This window comes from Microcebus murinus, chromosome X (genome assembly GCF_040939455.1).
Source record: "Microcebus murinus isolate Inina chromosome X, M.murinus_Inina_mat1.0, whole genome shotgun sequence".
NCBI lineage: Eukaryota > Metazoa > Chordata > Mammalia > Primates > Cheirogaleidae > Microcebus > Microcebus murinus.
The window spans coordinates 98,616,553-98,634,815 of NC_134136.1; the positions used below are offsets into that span (position 1 = coordinate 98,616,553).

The 18,263-nt window shown below is 41.9% G+C and overlaps 1 pseudogene; it reads right to left on the reverse strand.

The window, feature by feature from the left end:
* Window positions 1-16,670: 16,670 nt before the first annotated feature.
* On the reverse strand, window positions 16,671-16,730 carry LOC142865987 (uncharacterized; annotated as a pseudogene).
* Between the last annotated feature and the right edge of the window lie 1,533 nt (window positions 16,731-18,263).

Genomic DNA, 18,263 nt, shown 5'->3' on the forward strand with positions numbered 1-18,263 from the left:
TTGTTTGGTGTAAGCATTTTTACTAATCATTTTATTTCTTACACATTTTGCTTGCTGTTGAGTACAAAATCAAAATAGCCAGCAAACATTGGATAACTACAATTGCTTAAAACCGTTAAACACTTTTTAACCCAATTTAAAAATTTTATAGTCATGTGCTATGCTAGTATTTTCAAATCTGGAAGGAAGCCAGTTGACTTCCAAGGTTTCATATGTAGTAACATATAAAACATGACTTTACATTGATGACACTGTACATTTCATCTGACAGTTTTCAAGAACTGAAAAACCAGGTTAGAAACAGGCCCACAATGAATAAGCCTAGTGTTACACAAGTCAAATGAGGAGGTGGAGTTATAAAACATGGAAAATCAAGAAAACATCTTGTCTCCAAAAACCTTATCCCACACAAGATACTTTTTGGAGGTAAAGTGAATCACTTTTAATCAGGAGCAAAAATCACGAATTTTTACAGGAAATTTGCAAACACAATACAAATCAGGTAAATTAGCATCCCACTTAGAGGGTGAATTTGTGGTACTGTTAATAAAATGGGCTTTCACAGTAGAGAAACAATAGAAGCCCTTAAAACTGCCAGGGGAGAAGTAAACAAATGCTTTCTCAAGGACTGAAAATGAAACAAGAGGCAAGAGAAAGCTTTCCCCTTAGTTATGTGAACTCCTTTCATCACTCATTACATTGACCCAAATTCCTAAACTCACTAATTTCCACAATAATGAAAATTGTGGTTGATAAGCACTTTAATGTCCAAGATAATGTTTTCCAAAAGAAGTAAGATAACCTGAAAAACATTCTGTATCTCTTTCTGTGTTATCCAGGAAATAAACACTGAGCTCAGCAGTAGAAGGGGATTTTGCCCTGCATTCCTTTGTGTCGGTGTCTGTTAATGGCTTCCTAGATTGGAAGGCAGCCATATATCAAAGTGTGACCCTGTATCTTATTTAATACAGGACGGCTTTGGGATTTATTGGTGGCTCAGAGAGCATGCCATGAAAACAGGCTTGTGGAGTCTATTCTCAACCAGGGTCCTGCTAGGATGGCAAGTAATACGTGAGAGAAACTGGCAAAAATGGTAACTAAACACAAAGAGCCTTGTGAGGAAGTAAGATATTTTGAAAATTGTGTTTTGGAAAGTGGGCCTCTTAGAGGAAAACAACTACATGCTGACTGTGGTTAAATATATGAATAAATTAAATTAGCCAGGCAAGTTACAATATAACTCTTTGTTTTCTCATCCTTCTTAGAGCTTAGCCTTAAAGGCCATGTTGTCAAGATGAAAGGTTTTATGAAGTTTTGGTATCCACTTTCGAGAATTCCCTTAAGTGTAAAAAACACCACTGTGTCAGTCCACTGAATGTTCAACTCAATTACAAAGACATCTCTTTAAAAACTAAAGTATAAAGCAAATCTGTAAAGCTTGGAACCACCAAGCAAATAAGAAAACATGGGCAAATTATCAGAAAGGAAGCAACAAACAATTATAAACCTGAAAAATAAAAGTCCATTTAAGCAACATTCCTATAAAGATAACTTTAAAACTCTTGTCTTTAGAACATTTATGGGGAAAAAAATAAATAAAATTACTATTTTACTAAAATATCATGTCTGACATAATTGTTTGGGAGAAATATTATTTCAGGCCTGAGGACTTGCCAATTATTACATCTGAATATTTTGGAGTTTACTCTGTTTTTTTTTTTTTTTTTTTTTTTTTTTTTTTTTTTGAGACAGAGTCTCGCTTTCTTGCCTAGGCTAGAGTGAGTGCCGTGGCATCAGCCTAGCTCACAGCAACCTCAAACTCCTGGGCTCAAGCGATCCTCCTGCCTCAGCCTCCCGAGTAGCTGGGACTACAGGCACAAGCCACCATGCCCGGCTGATTTTTATATTATATATATTAGTTGGCCAATTAATTTCTTTCTATTTTTATGGTAGAGACGGGGTCTCGCTCAGGCTGGTTTTGAACTCCTGACCTTGAGCAATCCGCCCGCCTCGGCCTCCCAGAGTGCTAGGATTACAGGCGTGAGCCACCGCGCCCGGCCTACTCTGTTTTTTAAAAAAGCTCATTTGCTGTTTATGATATCCCTGAAAGACTTATAAAATCAAAAATTTTGATACTATTAAAAGAGGAAGTGGCTGGGTATGTCCATGCATTAGGCTTAAGACATCCTTCTACTGATCTGATTACGGGGTTGATAATAAAGCCATGGTCTGTCATTGTCCAAACCAGAGCCCCATATCATCAACTTCTTATATTCCACTTGTAGTCTTTCTAGGGAAAGAAAGTAGAGTCTTTTTCACAGAAATGCAGAAGAAAAATTTCAGAAGAAACTCAATGATTTATGAATGCCTTAGACCTCCTCTACCCTTTCCTCTGAGGTTCCTTTCCACTGGGTACCCAGCAGGGCCTAGAATAGATGACACTTATCACTGCTCCTTGAGCAAGCTGACCCTGCCCTGGGAAACCAGCCACACATCTCTGCTAGGAGTGAAGCAACTTCCTTCCCGACCATGGCAGGCAGAGCCTTCCTCTCAGAGTCTGCAGGTGGCCATGTCATGTCTGCTCCTAGGATTCTGTCTGTTTGCTTGACTGGTGCCATCTTTCCTTTCTTGCTTCTTCAGCATCTCATCCTGTGGGTTGTCACCTCAGGGTAACCTCATGCTTCACTCTCATCCCTTTTCTTTGTGCTTCCAATCTGGGCTTCAAGCCCAAGTCAGCTCAGAGTGACAAGTAGCCCACACCTTTACTGAACGCACCCACATCATCATTGCCTTTCTTGTTCTACCTATCAAAGGCCACCAAATACCCTTCCTCATAATATTCTCCCAGCACCCTATTTCCCCATCAGCACATTCTTTCTTGTAGCTCATATTTGCCTAGTAAATGTTTTAGCAGCTTCCAGATGGTTATCAACATAATAGCTAATATTAAGAGCTAGTATTTATTAAGTACTCACCACGAACCAGGCATTAAGTTCAGCACTTTGTACACATTATTATCTCATCTAATTCGCACAACCACCCTATGAGGTAGGTACTATTATTAGTTTCTTTTATAATGAGAAACTAAACCTCAGAGAAGTTAAGTTGCCCAAGGCCACACAACTAGTCCTGGAAATCAAGCCCCAAACCAATTTCTCAAACTCCTGAGGGTTCCTGCCATATTCTCAGAGGACCTCATAGTCTCTATAAGAATGATTGAATATGGTGTTTCTTTCGGATTATACGTTAAAGAAATCGGTATGAACATTTTTCTGGGTATCAAAATCGGTGGTTTTCAGTACCAGCTACATATTAGAATCACCTAGAAAGCTTTTTAAAAATGTCCTACCCTGACACATAGGTGCTACAGTAATAGGGTATTGGGCAGGTGGGAGGGGGGAGGGGGGCGGGTATATACATACATAGTGAGTGAGATGTGCACCATCTGGGGGATGGTCATGATGGAGACTCAGACTTTTGGGGGGAGGGGGGGAAATGGGCATTTATTGAAACCTTAAAATCTGTACCCCCATAATATACCAAAATAAAAAAAATAATTAAAAAAAAAATGTCCTACCCTGAGAGATTCCTAATTTATTTCTATGTTAATGTGCATTCCAAAGTGAAGCCAGGGTTGAGACCCATTGATCTGGATAATCAGTTCATAACTGACTCTTAGTCACAATTGTGAATACAGCCATTTCAGCTTGTGTTTACGCTGCTCACCTTGGCTCTTGTCAAGCAAAACCAAGTGAAGTCACATCACATTTCATGAAGAAGAACCTTTTTGAGAGTTGTAGAGAAAAATGTGGGAGAATTGTGTCATCCCACTCCATATAGAGCTGAAATCAGAGAACATCCACCCCAGCGGTACCATGTTCCTTTGCAAGCAGCAACTTTATTTCAGCAAAACATCTTCCCTCCCATTAAGTCAGGGTAGTTCATTTGAATTTTATTACTTTGGTAATTTTGTTTGTATTTGATTTGTAAATGTATACCGGTTTTACAGTTGTACAGAAGCAAACACAAAATGTTCGCATCTAGTTGTATGTTTATAGTAATTTAATAAAAATAATTTCAAGCACCACTGGGGATCTGTGAGAATTTTCCTTTAAAATCTTTTTCCTTTAAAAGGGGTTTGTGTTACTCAAGTTTGAAAACCGCTGCTACAATCAGTATACAATACTGCCTGCTTTTGTTTGGTTAAAAAAAATGCAAAAGGCATCAGAGTGACTTAATCAGATGCAGGTTTGATTTTTTTGGCAAGATTATTTCATAGGTGATGTTTTTCCCATCAAGAAGCAAATAATGACTGGTCTGTTGATTCATTAGAAATTGCAAAATGGTGATATTCTATTTGTATCATTCCTTCATTTATGAGCTAAAATACTTCTATAAAGAGAACTTGGGGCCGGGCATGGTGGCTCACGCTTGTAATCCTAGCACTCTGGGAGGCCGAGGCGGGCGGATTGCTCGAGGCCAGGAGTTCAAAACCACCCTGAGCGAGACCCTGTCTCTACTAAAAATAGAAAGAAATTAATTGACCAACTAAAAATATATATACAAAAAAAAATTAGCCAGGCAGGGTGGCGCATGCCTGTAGTCCCAGCTACTTGGGAGGCTGAGGCAGGAGGATCACTTGAGCCCAGGAGGTTGAGGTTGCTGTGAGGTAGGCTGACGCCACAGCACTCACTCTAGCCTGGGCAACAAAGTGAGACTCTGTCTCAAAAAAAAAAAAAAAAAAAAAAGAGAACTTGGCCAGGTGCAGTGGCTCAAAGTGCCTGTAATCCCAGCACTTTGGGAGGCCGAGGCTGGAGGAATGCTTGAGCCCAGAAGTTTGACACCAGCCTGGACAATATAGTGAGACCCCATCTCTAAAAAAAACAAGTTAGCCAGGTGTGGTGACACGCACCTGTAGTCTTAGTACTCAGGAGGCTAATGGGGGAGGATCTCTTGAGCCCAGGAGTTGGGGGTTACAGTGAGCTCTGATCACAACATTGCACTCCAGCCTGGGTAACAGAGGGAGACCCTGTCTCCGAAAAACAGAAAAAAGAGAGAGAGAAAATATTCCTCCATCTTATACTTTATTACCCTGAGGCACACTTTACCCAGAAAAGGCAGGATAAATGCTTAATTCTTCCCTTTTACTTACTAGTTTTCAAAAGAATGAATTGTGGCTGGGTGCAGTGGCTCACACCTGTAATCCTAGCACTTTGGGAGGCTGAGGCAGGTGGATTGTCTGAGCTCATGAGTTCAAGATCAGCCTGAGCAAGAATGAGACTCTGTCTCTACTAAAAAAATAAAAAGAAATTAGCTGGACAATTATATATATATATATATATATATATATATATATATATATATATTAGCTGGGCATGGTGGCACATGCCTGTAGTCCCAGCTACTGGGAAGGCTGAGGCAGGAGGATCGCTTGGGCCCAGGAGTTGGAGGTTGCTGTGAGCTGGGCTGACGCCACAGCACTCTAGCCTGGGCAACAGAGTAAGAGTCTGTCTCAAAAAAAAAAAAAAAAAAAAAAAATGAATTGGGTTCCCCAGTATCTTCCAATTAGGCTTTTTTTTCAAGTATTGTTATTAACTCCTGGACTTTTAGCATTTCCTGGGTCTTAATTTATTGCCATTATTTTTCTTATTGAAGTTCAGATTTCCCTAATTGTCCAGTGAGATCTTCAAGTTGGCTCCAGAGACAGCCTCACTCTATTGCCACAGGTAGAGTGCTGTGGCATCATCACAGCTCACTGCAACCTCAAACTCCTGGGCTCAAATGATCCTCCTGCCTCAGCCTCCTGAGTAGCTGGGACCACAGGTGTGTACAACATTGATCGGCTAGTTTTTCTATTTTTAATAGAGATGGGGTCGTGCGCTTGCTCAGGCTGGTCTCGAACTCCTGAGCTCACGCAATCCCCCCCTCCCACCTTGGGGTCTCCCAGAGCGCTAGGATCACAGGCTGTGAGCCACCGTGCCCAGCCAGCTTCTTCCTTTTTCAGTTGTCCCAGGCTCATCTTGTACATTTTCTCCCCTGGGACCTGACATCAATGGCTAGGTAATTCTGAGCTTCAGAGGTTCCCAGGGGAAACAACATTTATTAGGAGCAGTTGGTGTTCACAGCTGTCTGTTTTGATAATGACACGGGCACAGCAGGGAGATCCTTTTAAATGGAGGTTAAGAGCGGTGGCATTCACTTTAGGCTCCCCTGAGGGAGGCTTCTACCAGCTGCCAGCCAGTGCTGTCTTCTTTCACCTTGTTACTTACACTGCTTTCTTTTTCATCCAGTGAATCAATAACAGCAACCAAAAAAAGTGGTTTCAAAACAACAACGCTAAATCAACAACAACAATGATCTTTGTTTGCAGACAGACATGATTCAGAGGCAGTTTGGGTCTGGTGAACACTTGACTTGGAATAGATCCTGGCTTTTCTTCATTTATGAGAATAAAAATAAACCTCATTTATGGGATTAAAAATAGCTACCTCAGAGTTGCTGTGAGGACTAAATGACATTATGAATATGGACGTACAGGATGTACATTATTAATATATTCTATGTGATATTTTTATAGCAACCCTATGGTGAGCATCTACTGTGTGCCAGATACTGTGATTTATTTCATTAATGCCCATAACAATATTGGAGGGTATTCCAGTGATGCGCTGGTAAACCAGCTGGGGGTGAGGGTAGACTTGATTTATAGAATTTGTTGATTTCCATGATGTAAATACTTCCACCAAGGCTGTACCACTGGTTTTAACAACCGGCTTACAAAATGCCTGAATATTGGGGCCGGGCGCGGTGGCTCACGCCTGTAATCCTAGCTCTCTGGGAGGCCGAGGCGGGCGGATTGCTCAAGGTCAGGAGTTCAAAACCAGCCTGAGCAAGAGTGAGACCCCGTCTCTACTATAAATAGAAAGAAATTAATTGGCCAACTAATATATATAGAAAAAATTAGCCGGGCATGGTGGCTCATGCCTGTAGTCCCAGCTACTTGGGAGGCTGAGACAGAAGGATTGCTTGAGCCCAGGAGTTTGAGGTTGCTGTGAGCTAGGCTGACGCCACGGCACTCACTCTAGCCTGTGCAACAAAGCGAGACTCTGTCTCAAAAAAAAAAAAAAAAAAAAAAAAAAAAATGCCTGAATATTTATCAATAGGCTCTCCCAAGCCAGCTGGAGCTGGCTTCAGCAGACCACTGGATCCGGCCCATTTTAAAAATGAAGAAATGGAGACTGAGAGAGGTTGAGCAACTTGGATTCACTGCAGGGGGCGCAGGTCTGGGCTGTGCACAGACCAGGTTTGTGCCTCCAACAAACCTGTACTTCTCTACCACACTCACTCCTGACACTTCTCTAAGGGGTTGAGCTACACTATTTGACCTTGGGCTTATTTACATATGTATTTTGCATAACAATGTGAACAAAAATGTTTACTTCCCTTGACTGTGAACATCCTGGGGGCAGGGACTGTGTCCCATATATGATCTTTATACCCTCAAGGCCTCATCCCCCCACCCTAAGGCACACAGTGGCACTTCATAAACATTCATTAAATAAATGGAATAAACCAGCCCCAGTTGAAGGGGAGACTGAGAGATGGAAATCAACTCTAATGTCATTGTTTACTTATAACAGATACCCACTTTGAGAATCACAATTGAAAAAAAAAACAAAGCTAATAATTATAGAGCACTTTCTACATCCTATGTATTGTACATGGGTTACGTCATTTAATTCTTAAATCAAAGCCATCTTTGTGTATGAGGAAGGCAGGTGTAAGGAGTGAAGCAATTTATTTTATATCACACAACCAGAAGGCAACAGGGCTGAGATCTGAACTGGGCAGCTGAGTTCCACATATACCTCATGAACCACAACTCGTGTCTAGTTTAACCATTCATGGTGGCCTTTAGTCATTAAACACTGGTGGTGCTTCCAGGCTAAGACTGCTTCTTTGAAACCTGGAAAGGCCTTCTTGCCTGTGCTTAGATTCTGTGTAGAGGAAGCAGGGGGAATGTGGGCTTCCTATTGGCTGCTCCCTGCCTCAACACTTATCATCCAGCTCTGCAAGAAAATTCAACTTTTCCACAAAAAGACCAGTGAAGGAAACCAAAGTATTTCACCCCAAAATATAGTCCTTTGACACATTTCAAGATGGCAATGCAGAAGGGCTAGAAATATTAAGAGTAGCTGAAAAACTATCTTTTGTTAGTGAGATTTGCATCTGTAAGGAAAATCTGCACTGATGTTGCCAGGCTTTCTCTGAGACATTCCCTTGTCTGCATATAGGAAAGATTAACTGAGATTCTGACACTTTTGAAGGTTTGAAAGAAACATTCACCATCCATTCTCTCTGAGGCCTGCTACCTGTGAGGTTTCATAGCATAACATCACCACCTTTCCTAGCCAGGCCTCCTCTTCTCCCCCTTTTATAACCAGTTGTTTTTTTTTTGTTTTGTTTTGTTTGATACAGAGTCTCGCTTTGTTGCCCAGGCTAGAGTGAGTGCCAGGGCGTCAGCCTAGCTCACAGCAACCTCAAACTCTTGGGCTCAAGCAATCTTCCTGCCTCAGCCTCCCGAGTAGCTGGGACTACAGGCATGCGCCACCATGCCCAGCTAATTTTTTGTATATATATTTTTAGTTGGTCAATTAGTTTCTTTCTATTTTTTTAGTAGAGACAGGGTCTCGCTCAGGCTGGTTTTGAACTCCTGATCTTGAGCAATCCACCCGCCATGGCCTCCCAGAGTGCTAGGATTACAGGTGTGAGCCACCGTGCCCGGCCTATAACCTGTTTTATTTCGTTGTTGTTTTTAGAGACAGTATCTCCTCTGTCACCCAGGCTGGAACGCAATGTTGCCTGATCATAGCTCACTGCAACCTCAGATTCCTGGGCTCAAGTGGTCCTCCTGCCTCAGCCTCTTGAGTAGCTGGGACTATAGGCATGCACTACCACGCCAAGCTAATTTTTTTAATTTTCTGCAGAAACAAGGTCTCCCTATATTGCTCATGTTGGTCTTGAATTCTTGGGCTCAAGTGACTCTCCTACCTCAGCCTCCCAAAGTGCTGGGATTACAGGCCTGAGCCACCATCACCTGGACTCTATAACCTGTTTTTCCAGGATCCAACCCCCCATTCTTTCCATAACCTCAAGATGGGTATATAAACTTCCATACCCCACTGAGGGGTACAGTAATCACTCTGTGATTTCCTCCCCCACTTGCACGTTAATATATTTGTATGCCATTTCTCCTATTAATCTGCCTTTTGTTGGTTGATTTTTCAGCAAACCTTCAGAGGGCAGAGAAGTTTTTCTTTAGCCTCTATACCAGCTTCGATGCAAGACAAATGGTTCAGGAACCGCCCTGCTTTGTTTTCTCTTCCTCAAATTATATATGAGTTCTGGCCAAGCGAGGTGGCTCACGCCTGTAATCCTAGCACTCTGGGAGGCGGATTGCTCGAGGTCCGGAGTTCGAAAACAGCCTGAGCAAGAGCGAGACCCCGTCTCTACTATAAATAGGGAGAAATTAATTGGCCAAGTAATACATACAGAAAAAATTAGCCGGGCATGGTGGCGCATGCCTGTAGTCCCAGCTACTCGGGAGGCTGAGGCAGAAGGATCACTCGAGCCCAGGAGTTTGAGGTTGCTGTGAGCTAGGCTGACGCCACGGAACTCACTCTAGCCTGGGTAACAAAGCAAGACTCTGTCTCAAAAAAAAAAAAAAAATATATATATATATATATAGTTCTGTTACTACAAACAAAAACTTATTCTCCTAAATTTTCCACACGGGCCTCCAAGGAGTTAAAAGACAAAACTCATTTTCCAGTTTGTCTGGCTTCAAGCCTGATTCCCAGACTCGATCCAACACTAATCGCCATCCAAATGCCTGTCAGCGAGATGGCCATTATGTACTCTGGCATGTAGTACTGAGGCAGTCTTGGGCAATGTTGTTATAGCATTATGTTATAATGATACCCGTCCTTGTTTCCTGCACATCTCGCAGATGCTTATCCACCAACGGGGTGTTAGCTGACAATCATTCTGAACAAGCCCGGACAAAAGACATAATAGCGGTAACCCCAGGAACTTCTGAAGGAATATACGACTAAGGCTTGAGAATGTTCGGCCAGTTCAATATTCCCTTACAGGCAAGTTCAGCCCACACCTCCACCACCCAGAGGGACAAAAGTGCTTAAGGAGCTGAATGTAGGTGTGGCATTTGCAGAACTGTCCCCTCGCTTCTCCTGGGATGGGTAGGAAAGTTGTGCTATGGTCAGGGACACTTTGGTCTCAGCCAGGCCAGACGGAATTCTGGGGAAATGTTCCCATTGAAATCCAGGGAAGTGGTGAGGAGAAAGCTCCTGAAGGAAGAATCTGGGTGGTGGTATGTGTGGTTTACTTTCCAGTCTGTGTTTTAAGAGGTTTCCAAGCAGGTTTTAATTAACCTCCAGCTGAAACTTGCTAAACAAGTTTTGCAACCCAGGTTATTATGTTAGTATTTTTCTGGGTGTATTGTCCTAGGTTTGAATTTCATGAAGTTTATTATTCTTTCTAACTACAACTCAATGGGAAAAAAGTAGAGTGTACTTTGTAAAACCTAGGTATTTCCTGGTAATGACTTGTAGGAAAGAATGGTATCTTCATAACATTTGCACCAAGAAAAGAAGTGAGAATTTAAAGTTGACATTTGCAAGTGATAAAAGACAAAACTGAAAGTTTTCTTTTAAAGAATATGCCTTTCTTCTGATGAAATATACATAAGCTTTTGGTTCAGATGATAATTATTTGAGATTTATCTTTTAAAACAAACCCTTAGGTTTCATATGCTCCAATCCCTAGGGGACAAATTCAAAACAGCTTATTTCTTTCTAGTCTACTCCATCAAGGCCTGCCTTTTAGAGATATTTTTAATGGACACTACAACACCACATGATCTTTCTGGAATAATAACCACTGGATAATCATCACTCTGCCCTCATCAAAGAAGCCACTGAGAAGAGTGGACTTGGGGAAAACACAAAAAGACATAGGATGCTGCCCTAGAGGCCTCTATCCAGTAGCCCTCAGAATAATCACTTGATGTGATCTCTGATAAGTTATTCTCTAAAGTCATTTATATAAGCCTCTGCCCCAAGCATATAGGAGTCATCCAGTTTAGGGCCATCAAATTGGCAGATATTTGCCACTTGAGCTATACAAGAACTTTCTGGGAGATTGAGTTTTAAGGGACTCCGGTTCCAAAATGTATAAAAACCTCTGGGCACCAGCTGGGCACAGTAGCTCATGCCTATAATCCCACCAACTCAGGAGGCTGAGGCAAGAGGATCACTTGAGGCAAGGAGTTCGAGACCAGCCTGAACAACATATCGAGACCCTGTCTCTACAAAAAATTAAAAAAATTAGCCAGGCATGGTAGCAGATGCCTGTTGTCCCAGTTACTTGGGAGGCTGAGGTGGAAGGATCGCTTGAACCAGTTCAAGGCTCCAGTGAGCTATGACCGTGCCTCTGCACTCCAGCCTGGGTGACAGAGCTAGACCTTGTCTATAAAACATAAAAATAAAATAATAATAAAAAAATAGGCCGGGCGCGGTGGCTCACGCCTGTAATCCTAGCACTCTGGGAGGCCGAGGCCGGCAGATTGCTCGAGGTCAGGAGTTTGAAACCAGCCTGATCGAGATCCCATCTCTACTAAATATAGGAAGAAATTAATTGGCCAACTAAAAATATATATACAAAAAATTAGCCGGGCATGGTGGCACATGCCTGTAGTCCCAGCTACTCGGGAGGCTGAGGCAGGAGGATCACTTGAGCACAGGAGTTTGAGGTTGCTGTGAGCTAGGTTGATGCCATGGCACTCACTCTAGCCTGGCAACAAAGTGAGACTCTGTCTCAAAAAAAAAATAAATAAATAAAATAAAATAAATAAATAAATAAACCCTCTGGGTACCAAACCAAAGAACAATTCAGGAAGTAAATCTCCAGTTCCCTGGAGAGTTAAGCCAGTTTCTCAGATTGCTTAGAACATGTACCAGGGTTTTATTTCAAATTCCACAAAGAGACTCCTGAGTAAGCCAATTCAAAGGTTTCTTTTTTAGTGGAGATATATAAGGGATACAATAAAGGAACTACTGGTTACAGAGTGTCAGCAGTCAGTCAGCTGGGGGGTAACTATAACTTTCCAGAAAAAGATGACTCAAGCTTTTATCAGGATTGCTGACTACCTCCCAGAAGAAACTGCAAATTACATCAGACGTAAAACTTCTATCCCAGACTAGGTTTGGGACAATTTTCTTTCTCAAGACCAGAAAAAAGAAAGCTTTGGTAAAAGAAAAATATTGAAGGGAATAGCAACTTTTTCATCCAGGTGACAAACTGCTCTATCTAAGCATTAGAAGTAAAATGAGATATTTCATGTTTATTTGAATTGAAAAATAAAGTCAGACTTTCTTTGAATATTTCCATTCCCCTTCTCCTATGTAACATCCCCTCTTCCTTAGCTCTCAGCTTTAAAGCCACTTCCTCAGGGAAGTCTTCCCAGGCCATCGGTCCACCTCCTTCTAGTAGCATTCCTTCATTGCATTTTCCCCAGTTGTGAATTGCTGTTATTTCTGAAATTCTTTGGTTAAGATCTGTCTCTCCCACTAGAGTACAAGCTAGAAGGCAAGAATCCTGTCACTTCTAGGTGTCTAGGTCCACCACTGTTTGATGAGCAGGGAGAGGGCCAACACTTTGCATAATTCTTTAAAAATTAGTTTGAGGCCAGGCGCGGTGGCTCATGCCTGTAATCCTAGCACTCTGGGAGGCCAAGACGGGCGGATTGCTCGAGGTCAGGAGTTCAAAACCAGCCTGAGCAAGAGCGAGACCCCGTCTCTACTATAAATAGAAAGAAATTAATTGGCCAACTGATATATATATAAAAAATTAGCCGGGCATGGTGGCGCATGCCTGCAGTCCCAGCTACTTGGGAGGCTGAGGCAGGAGGATTGCTTGAGCCCAGGAGTTTGAGGTTGCTGTGAGCTAGGCTGACGCCACAGCACTCACTCTAGCCTGGGCAACAAAGCAAGATGCTGTCTCAAAAAAAAACCAAAAAAAAATTAGTTTGATTTGGTTTGATAGTGAATACTGGCTTTGCCATTAGGTTAGAGAACAAGCACTTTCCATTAACTGAATGAGCTAAATGAGCTGTGTCAAGATTTTGAAGCAACACAAATAGATTTAAAGCATGTGCATAATGTACAGGACACTGGAAATAATATTCTTTGCAACCTTTTAACCTATGGTTTTACAAATATGAGACATCAATTTGAAATAGGCAAGGAAAAACTTTTAAATGAATTTTTTTTTTTTTGAGACAGAGTCTCGCTTTGTTGCCCAGGCTAGAGTGAGTGCCGTGGCGTCAGCCTAGCTCACAGCAACGTCAAACTCCTGGCTCAAGCAATCCTCCTGCCTCAGCCTCCCAAGTAGCTGGGACTACAGGCATGCGCCACCATGCCTGGCTAATTTTTTCTATATATATTAGTTGGCCAATTAATTTCTTTCTATTTCTAGTAGAGACGGGGTTTCACTCTTGCTCAGGCTGGTTTTGAACTCCTGATCTCGAGCAATCCACCCGCCTCGGCCTCCCAGAGTGCTAGGATTACAGGCATGAGCCACCTTGCCCGGCCTTAAATGAAATTTTTAAAATGCAAAATATGTAAGAGGGTACATAGTTGTTCAAAATTGTTTTAGAGGCCGGGCGTGGTGGCTCACGTCTGGAATCCTAGCACTCTGGGAGGCCGAGGCGGGAGGATCGCTTTAGGTCAGGAGTTTGAGACCAGCCTGAGCAAGAGTGAGACCCTATCTCTACTAAAAAAATAGAAAACAACAAGCCGGACAACTAAACATATATAGAAAAAAAAAATTAGCCAGGCATGGTGGCGCATGCCTGTAGTCCCAGCAACTTAGGAGGCTGAGACAGGAGGATCGCTTGAGCCCAGGAGTTTGAGGTTGCTGTGAGCTAGGCTGACGCCACAGCACTCTAGCCCAGGCCACAGAGTGTGACTCTGTCTCAAAAAAAAAAAAAAAAATTGTTTTAGGGCATATGTAAGCAAAAGTGTTTAAAGCAAACTGAAATAGTACAGTCACTGCCCTAAGGCAGGCCTCCCATTTTTATCGTTCCTGGGTGGGTGTGAGTCAGCATCTGCTTGAACACATTCAGCCATAGGGAAATTACTACCTACCTGGTAGCTCAAAGCATTATTTGAAAGCTCTTTTTGTCAAAACGTTCAGCTACCCTGGAGTTGAAAGCTGTCTCTCTGTTGTTTCCACTCACCCAATTGTAGCCTTAATTCTGCGCATTGGAGCAGGAGTACTGACTGCCCCATCCACTGATGATTCAAAGATAGACACATCAGATAACCGGTCCTTCAATCATTCTTTTTTTTTTTCAGTCATTCTTTATTAAATATAATTATTGACATGGCACCATTCTTCTTTGGAGGTCTCCACTCTTCTTCATCTAAGTAACTTCCTACTCTTCCTCAGCTCTCAGCTTAAGGTCACTTCCTGCACCTCCAAGCAAGGTGTACATTTTCTACACAGGGAAAAGAGGAAGGTAGAACGTAAATAAGCCAGCTTTTCCTCATATAACTTGGTCTTTTTTGAATTTTGAAGAAAGCCATTTCCAAGCACTTCCACCTACATTTCATTGGCTGAAATGTGTCACATGGCAACCCTTAGCTGTAAATGAGTCTGAAAATTCTAGCATTTTGCTTTCCAGTTTCTCTAGCAGAGAAAGTCATGTGTGTAAAGTGAGCAAGGTGATAAAGTATATATTGCAAGAATTACAAGCTATAGTTAAAAGATTCAGAAGACTATGAGGAAAACCAAATAATCGGTTAACAAAGTAGTTACTTAAAAAAACAAAGCAAGCCCCCCAAAAAATTTTGTTTAAAGTTATGTGACTACCTTTCTTTTCTTTTCTTTTTTTTGTGAGACAAGGTCTCTCTCTGTCACCCAAGCTGGAGTGCAGTGGCATGAGCACAGCTCAGTACAGCCTTGAACTCCTGGCTGAAGTGATCCTCCTGCCTTAGTCTGCCAAGAAGGTGGGACTACAGGTTCGTGCCACCATGCCTGGCTAATTTTTTTTTTTTTTCTTTTTTGAGACAGAGTCTCACTTTGTTTCCTGGGCTAGAGTGCTGTGGTGTCAGCCTAACTCATAGCAACCTCAAACTCCTGGGCTCAAGCAATCCTTCTGCCTCAGCCTCCCAAGTAGCTGGGACTACAAGCATATGCCACTATTCCCGGCTAATTTTTTCTCTATATATTTTTAGTTTGCCAATTAATTTCTTTCTATTTTTAGTAGAGACAGGGTCTTGCTCTTGCTCAGGCTGGTTTTGAACTCCCGACCTTGAGCGATCCGCCCGCCTTGGCCTCCCAGAGTGCTAGGATTACAGGCGTGAGCCACCTTACCTGGCCTGGCTAATTTTTAAATTTTTTATAGACACAGGGTCTCGCTATGTTGCTCAGTCTGGTCTTGAACTCCTGGCTCAAGTGATCCTCCTTTCTCGGACTCCCAAAGTGCTAGGATTACAGGCGTGAGCCACTAAGCCTAGCCTATGCAACTTTCTAATTGGTTTATAGTGAAAACAGTTCACTAAAAATTCAGACTCTCAAATAATAAAAAGTAGTATATGTGGCCTGACATTACTTTGTCCTTAAAATTTTGCAGTGACTTTTCTTCCCACTTCCAACTCCAACTGGCCTATCCCAAAATGTCAAATGACTGTGACTTGCATGTTTTCAGCATGTAAGTCAGAAATTCTAAAAATACATTTTAAGGCCGAGGCGGGCGGATTGCTCGAGGTCAGGAGTTCGAAACTAGCCTGAGCAAGAGCGAGACCCCGTCTCTACTATAAATAGAAAGAAATTAATTGGCCAACTAATATATATACAAAAAATTAGCCGGGCATGGTGGTGCATGCCTGTAGTCCCAGCTACTTGGGAGGCTGAGGCAGGAGGATCACTTGAGCCCAGGAGTTTGAGGTTGCTGTGAGCTAGGCTGACGCCACGGCACTCACTCTAGCCTGGGCAACAAAGCGAGACTCTGTCTCAAAAAAAAAAAAAAAAAAAAAAAAAAAAAAATAAAAATACATTTTAAATCGTGGATTACACTATTACATAACTTTATCTCTAAAGCAATTTAATTTTTATGGCAATTTAATTTTAAAAATACTTACACACAAATGTTCAGTTGATTATGATTAAGACAGTTTTCTTCTGGTGAATCAGCATGATTTCTTCATCAAATTAGTTATTTTGTCTGCTTTGTGAAGCACTGGCAGTTTCATTTCCTGTTAAGGAAACAGTTTCTTCAGAACTTGGATAAACCTTTGCCTTTATTATTTTGAGTACTGAAAATAAACAAAGAATATAAAACACACACATGTATTTGGGGAATAGTATATCAAATATGTTTTCAGAATCATTTAAAGATTTGAAGGAGATTATTCTGACTGAAAATATTATCTTTTAATATGAATATTTATATGGAAGACCTCTTTTTGAAGCTGTTCTGGCTGAAACTGTTGGATTCATGCCTAACTTTTTTCTTTTTCTAAAACAGAATCATATCATCCTCACAATCTACACACTCCCACCTGTACTCTTAAAGTCTGGGATGGCTCTGGGGGTAACAGGCTCACTTGATACTACACTTGATCTTAGCCAAAAGGCCGAGAAGCGATAAACAGGCTCAATTTTTCGAGTATATGTTGAGTATAACATCCTGATGACTTTTAGGAAAGGTTTCCATCATTAGTGTTTTATTTTCAAAAAAGTCTAAAAACAAGACTTTTAGTCTAAAGGATAGTGAAAAGCCTAAAGGATAAGGAAGATGAAGACAAAGAGAATGCATTTTCAAATAATCACATGATTTGCAAGCAGGGCAAGGGAAGAGAACAGGAAAAAAACAAAGGAGTTGTGAGAGACTGTAGGGAAAAATGTGCCGAGCAGCAGGGGAGGGAGATGAGCAACATACTGAACATTTTTTGAAGTGTTTATACAGGGATCAGTATGACACTAACATTAATGCAGAATCTGGTAGACAGCACAGGGTAACTACACACAGGGCTATTTGGTTTCTGGTTTTTTTTTTTTTTATGGAATAGTACAGATTTTTAGTTTTCTGTCTGGAAAGCAAGTAAACAGAATTGCAAATACTGTGGCCTGTAGTAGCTGTAGTCTTTGTCTAGCCTACTCCTTCATTTCCCTTCTTTCATTCATTTGCAGAACTCCTGTACTCTCTGCATGCTGTCTTGGTAAGATGATCAGTCAGGATGACCTGCCTCTCTCCAAGACCCCTGCCCCAGGAGTTGGCCCAGGGCTGGGTGAACCAGGCCAACCCACTATTTCATGACAGTTCACAAACTTGGAGGCCATAGCCTGGGGCTGTTGGCTGCCATCTTCCCTGCCTTGAGGGTGGGCCTGCTGCAAAATGCAGCTGAACAGTGGCAGAACAGTCCACCCCAAAATATGCCACTTTGACATAAGGATTACTTCAAGTTAAAGGCACTTGAAAAACAGCAGATGGGCTGGGCACAGTGGCTCACGCCTGTAATCCTAGCTCTCTGGGGGGCCGAGGCAGGAAGATTGCTCAAGGTTAGGAGTTCGAAACCAGCCTGAGCAAGAGGAAGACCCCGTCTCTACTAAAAAATAGAAAGAAATTAATTGGCCAACTAAAAATATATACAAAAAATTAGCCGGGCATGGTGGCGCATGCCTGTAGTCCCAGCTACTCAGGAGGCTGAGGCAGGAGGATCGCTTGAGCCCAGGAGTTTGAGGTTGCTGTGAGCTAGGCTGACGCCACGGCACTCTAGCCTGGGCAACAGAGTGAGACTCTGTCTCAAAAAAAAAAAAAAAAAAAAAAAAAAAAGAAAGAAAGAAAAAAAGAAAAAGAAAAGAAAAGAAAAAAGAAAAACAGCAGATGCAAGAAGGGCATCCTAATCTCCTTTTTCTTCCTGCAAACAGGAGAGAAAAACTCCCATGTGAAAGATACCCTCCCTGTACCAGGAGAAAAGAAACATTCTTCAATGGGGAGTCACAGCCAAAAGATTTCTGTACAAATAGGCTTTGTTAAACTAATGCTTAACTTCCTTTAGCTGCCCCACATAATTTAGTTACTTTCCCACCATTGCCCTATTTTGTTCAACCAACTACAAAAGCATGTAGGTTTTGCTATTAATACTTATTTGGGTCTTCATTTCCTTATGAGGGCTCCC